Raw genomic sequence first — 6000 nt, forward strand, 5'->3', positions numbered from 1 at the left:
GACATCCTCAGCGGCATCTTCTTCCGTGCCATCCTTGCGTGGCCTAGACTCGCACCAACATACATTGGTGGCGATTTTAACGCCGTGCTTGATCCTAATTTAGATCGCTGGCGTCGCAGGTCCTACACTGGAACATCAAGGAACTCGCTGAGGCAGGAGAGTGTTACAGCTTTACAGTCTCTGCTTTCTGCCACGCAAACATACCCTGTTTGGCGGACCCTTCACCCTTCAGACATCACCTTTTCTTGGGACCATGCTTCGGGAGAGTTCTCCTCCCGTATTGATATGGTGTGGGCTCCCACTATTTTTGAGCAGTCTATTGTTAGCTGCGAATATCACCCCTCTTTCTTTTCTGACCACCGTTACCTCCTAGTTAACTTTAACATTGGTGACTTTTTTGTTCGTGGTCCAGAGGTTTGGAAGTTTAACACTTCTCTTTTAGAGGATCCAGAGTATGGCAAGCTAGTGCGGTCCTTTTGGTCTTTCTGGCAAGGCCAGGAAGATCTCTCTATATATAGTTCTTCCCGTGATTGGTGGGATCAGGGAAAGTTTTATCTGCGGGAGATCACTCGTTCTTTTGCTCGCTCCAAGGCTGCGGGTCAGTCGAAGGAGAAGAATAATTTAGAGAGAAAAATTAAAGATCTACAGTCTCTCTTTGATGCGGGTGATTCTTCTGCTTTTGCCCAACTTTGCTCGCTGCAGGAGCAGCTGCGTGGCATTCACCTCAGGGAGGCAAAGGCCTCTCAAGTTCGCTCTCGTGTCCGCTGGGCCGAGGAGGGGGAGAAATCGTCCAGCTTCTTTCTCAGTTTGGAGAAGAAGCACAGGGCTAAACAGTCTAAACAAAGATTCGTGACCCCGACTCTGGCATTATCCATCACGATCCTTTTGACATCTTGGGTACGTGGCAGCGATACTACGAGCGGATCTTTACCACCGAGGTGTGTGACACCACCGCACAGGAGCAAATGTTGGGTAACCTTAAACGCTCCCTCAGCGAGGCGGACAAGGAATCTTGCGAGGGAAAATTATCCAGCCAGAGTGCTTTCGGGCTCTCTCTGGAATGGCACGTGGCAAGACGCCGGGTTCGGATGGCTTCCCCATGGAGTTTTTCCTCCACTTTTGGGATGACCTCGGAGCTGATCTTGTCCGTGTTTTGAACATTGCATATGATGAGGGCTGCTTATCCGTGTCTCAGAGACGTGGCCTCATCATAGTTTATATAAAAAAGGTGACCATCTGGAAACCAAAAATATCGTCCCATCAGCCTGCTCAATGTGGACTATAAGATCGCCACAAGAGCTTTGAGCGGTAGGCTGTTGCGTGTTTTGGGATCCATCGTCGGTTCGGATCAAACGTGTGGCATTCCTGGCCGCACGATCTCGGAAAATCTCTCGCTGGTGAGAGATCTCATCGAGTACGCCGACCGATTAGACATGCCCTTGGCCATTCTCTCATTAGATCAAGAGAAGGCCTTTGATCGCGTTAACTGGGCTTTCCTCCAGCGGGTTCTGGAGCGTTTCGGTTTTGGCGATTCCTTCCGGCGATGGATCGACCTTTTTTATACAAACATTGAGTCTGCCGTTGTCATCAATGGTTGGACTTCTTCCTTTTTCTCTCCCTCTAGGGGAGTTCGACAAGGGTGTCCGTTATCACCCCTTCTCTACGTGCTTTGCATCGAGGTCTTAGCTGTTGCCATCCGTGCCTGTCCAGATATTCCAGGAGTAGCCTTGCCGGGCCGTGACACTTTCTTCAAGTGTTCCGGCTATGCCGATGACACGTCGATTGCTATCACACGGACGGCTCTTTCAGGCTGCTTTCAAGGTCTATGGACAGTACGAGCTTGCCTCTGGTGCAAAGCTCAACCGTACAAAATCGAAGGGCTTTGGTTGGGAGCTTGGAAAGATCGCCAAGACTCGCCATGGGGTATCCAGTGGGTGAAAGAACTCCCACTTCTTGGAGCCACCTTTAGCGCTGGAGACTATTCCGTTGCACCTGGGAAGCTCCGGTCGCGAAGGTTGAGTCTCGCCTGGCCTCATGGAAGGGTCGCCAGTTGACCTTGCAGGGCAAGGCAACTGTTATAAATACCCTTGCTCTCAGCCAAATTTGGCATCTTTGTCACAACTTTGTAATCCCAGATTGGGCTTGTCGTCGCTTGAAGAAGGCAGTCTGGGGTTTCTTTTGGTCTGGCCGCAAAGAGCTTGTGGCCAGGAAAACCGTTTGTCTTCCCAAGAGTCAGGGTGGGTTTGGAGTTATAGACTTTGAACTGAAAGCGCTGGCGTTCTCCGTTCAATGGGTCCGCCGCTACTTCATGCTCACCGCTGGCAATTGGAAGCCTTTTTTAGCTTTTATATTATTTCTTGTACTCTCTCTATCCAGCACAATTCTTTGCTACGAGTAACCATACTCGTCAGTTACTGTCTCTCCTCCCTCCGTACTACCAACAAATCGCACGCGCCTGGTTCACTTTTGACGGTGGAACTATATCAGGCGTTCCATCTCTTCAGGTATCCACTCCACGACCACGCACTCTTTTCGATGTCACCTCCCGTTCGGCCTACGTCATCGGTCGAAACAGAATTAAGCATGAGCCTCACTGCATTGGCAAGTTCTTACCAACATATGGTCCTGTACTGGTCCGAAACATGGAATCAGATCCATTCAACATCCCTGGACCGACCCATAGTTGATGTGAACTGGAAGATCGCGCATGGAGTTCTCTACACCGCCTCCCGTCTCGTTACTTCTTTTGGGATGGCAATATAGATCTCCAATGCCATTGCCGTGCAGCTGATGAAACTCCGGAGCATCTCTTCTTCGAGTGCTCGTACGCTCAAATTCTGTTGGGATGGGTGCATTACCATCTCGTGCAGGTTGACAAGAATGCGGAACCCTTCACCGTTGAAGAGTTGTTGTTTGGCCTCTGCAAGCAGCGTCGTCCCGACGTCCCTATCGTCATCAAGTGGATGCTTCAGGTGGTCAAACATCACTTATGGGTTTCTAGGTGCGACTATCGATTCCGGGATGTTTTGCGGACGGAGGCAGAGATCTTACAGGCTGTGATTGAGAGAATCAAATTTCTTCTTGGTGTCCTTGCTCGCCGTTGCCGTTCTGTTACGGATTCTCAAACTTTCGAGAAAGAATGGCTAGCAAAGAAAACCTTAGGACACTTTGAAGGCGAGAAGCTGGTCTTCTCTTTTAATTAATTAATTAAATTTATTTCTATTTTTATTATTTCTATTTTTATTAATAGGTTTAAATATACCCACCGCGTCAATAAATAATAGCGGGTGTATTTAAAGAGGTGGTAGGGATCGTCCCCCTAGCTCGTTTGCGTGCCGGTCGCACCCTCCTCGATTTTGGTTAAATCCATTGCACTTTCCTCAGTAGGAAAGGATTTACCAAGTTCAAAATAAAACTTACCTGACGCGAGAGGCACCTTGATCAACTAGGAGGTCCTCTCAGGATGAGGCCCTTTCATTGCACTTCGACTGGGTTGACTCCTGCGATTACCCCTAATGTGGGTAACTCGAGCGTATAATTTCTGGTAGTGGGGACCTGCGTTCGCGCTCGTCCCCTTCTCCCTTAGGAGGTTCAGCCTCATAATTCAAAACTGAAAAATCGAAAAACAACAAGTCTAAAACGGCGAAGCAGCGACAATTATTAATGTGCCGCCGCGTGCGTGCGTGCGTGCGTGTGAAAGATAATAACAACTTGATTTTATAACTCGGAAAATCGGAATCTCGGAAAATCGTTTGAAATTCGACACCTATTGATCAGCTCTCGCTACCGATCGACGAGGCGTGCCATTACTGTATATACATATACTACCACCGCTACCGCAGCGTCGAGAGGTTCGTCACACTATATATAACAACGTCTCGATATCAGCACATACCACAGCACCACAACTCTTGCGAGACAACACATCGACGTAGATAAATAAATAACCAACTACCTTTCGGAACTGTTGTGAAAGCAAATGACCGAAAACCACAAAAAACAGCTCCCCTAACCCTAACCCCAACTCTCGACGGTAATGGCTCGGCAGCAGCAAAGCGTGACCGCGAGGACGTCTTGGCAAGCGCAGGCGGCCGCCGGCCTCGCATCGTACCCGTTCACAAAATAACGAGAGCTGCAGCGACATTGCTTTGCTTCTTCTTCGTGCCGGCGACTGATTCAGCTCGCTCGATCCACACCAGCAGCGGCCACCGGGTCGAGCGGGCTCGTCGACGCCAATAAAGTCTTGGTGGCGAGGCGAAGACGGTTATCGCTTCTCGGTTTTTGGCTAAGTTTTGAAGGAATTCGGTGTTTACTCGAAAAGAATATATCTGTTTTGAAAAGAATTATTGTTGTGGTGCAAGATCAAGATTGGGCTTGTTTTTGTCTTGGTCTTGGTTTCTATTGGTGGTCCATTGGTCCTCTGGTGGTTCACTGTTGTTTCGTAGTCCTCTGGTATCGATCGCCTTGCGTGGTTGACTGGTCTCGGGCTGTTCGTGGTGTGGTGTCCTGGTGTGCATCAGTGCGCACGCTTCATTGGGATGGCCGCTATACCGCATGCCGATCGTGCTTTGGTGGGGCTTTTAGCAGAATTGTCCCTACTGGAGGGGAAATCGATCACTTTACAAGAACTCGTTTATGACTTCTGCCAGCAATCGGAAAACGCCTCTACGTGGATTGAAAATGTCATGCAAACTGGTGCATCATCGTTACTTATCCACTGTCGTTCAGCTCAAGCTGCTGTCGAACTACGTGCTGAGGGTTTGGCTTTTAGAGGCCATCCCATTAAGCTGATGCCTGTACCAAGTATTCAATGGGTAAAACTGACGAGGGTTATGTACGGCACGACGGAAAATTCGATCAAATCTCGTCTCTCAGAATATGGCAATGTTCTGAAAATGCGTCGAGAGAGTGTAAAGGTATTGGCATCTCCGTCTACACAGTTAAGATGGACCAAAAAACCAATACCTTCCCGCATCACGTTAAACCACCATCCAGTAAATATTTTTTACCGGGGCCAGATACAGCAATGTTTCCGCTGTGAACAAACCGGGCACATTTCAAGAAACTGTCCACGTAAGAAGTCAGCGTCCCTGCCTCCCCCTTTCGTTGTCCGCTACAAATAGATGTGATCCAAAAAGATCCGATTCCTGATGATGTGGTTTCAACACAAGTAGACCTATCTCCGTCTCTTTCCTCTGAAGAAACTCCACGCAACGTCGAGTCTGGGAAGCGTTTGCATGTCACCGCTTCCTCACAGCTTGCTAAGCAACAAAGAACTGACAAACAATCTGATGATCCCTTGCCTCCGCTTCCTTCGATGCGTCTGCTGATGATATGGACGAGGATGGTCCTGTTGATTATGTTGACTTCGAGCAAGCTCAGCTGAAACTTGAAGCTCTTGCTGAGGTGACCGAAGATGATCGTAAAGAGATTGAAGAGTTGAACGAACTGGTGGTATTGGCTGACTTGCCGCGTTTCAAAAAAGCCTTTGCTTTTCGTCATCCCACGTTGACAACTTCGAAAGAAGATGCATATCTCTCTGAGGCCCTTGAGGCAATTCCTTTGACATCACCCCCTGATTTTGAGTTCCTTGATGATAAGGCTCTCACGCAACCACCGTTTCCAGCAGATCTACAACCTGACCCTAATGTTCCTTATACTCAGTTTGAATTATTTTTCTCCTGGTATTATGCCGCGAAGGCAATGCCCAAGCTTTTGGATAGTCCAACTCAGGAAGATCTTTTGTTTATTAGAGAGCTAGATCCAACTATTCACTCTGCATACATAAACTTTTTTGCGTATACTCATCCTGAATATATAAACGCTATTGAAGACATTGATGATGACTTGAAAGATGCACTCTTTGCCTTGGTTGCAAAGGGTAACGCTTTTTTATTAATGTAGATCATTAATTTTTATTCCGGTTTCTTCTTGGTCCTAATTGTTTTAAATGGAAAATGGTTTGCGGGTCAAACCTAGCTGGCTAATTCAATTGGGTAA

At 48.0% G+C, this 6000-nt stretch overlaps 1 non-coding gene across 1 annotated transcript; it reads left to right on the top strand.

Moving 5' to 3' along the window:
• The first annotated feature begins 3412 nt into the window (after positions 1-3412).
• On the top strand, positions 3413-3576 carry LOC114543276. Its single transcript, XR_003689956.1, has one exon. It is a non-coding gene; the product is annotated as a U1 spliceosomal RNA (small nuclear RNA).
• Positions 3577-6000: the final 2424 nt, after the last annotated feature.

Source organism: Dendronephthya gigantea, unplaced genomic scaffold, assembly GCF_004324835.1.
Source record: "Dendronephthya gigantea isolate DGI-Jeju-01 unplaced genomic scaffold, DenGig_1.0 000431F, whole genome shotgun sequence".
Lineage (NCBI taxonomy): Eukaryota > Metazoa > Cnidaria > Anthozoa > Malacalcyonacea > Nephtheidae > Dendronephthya > Dendronephthya gigantea.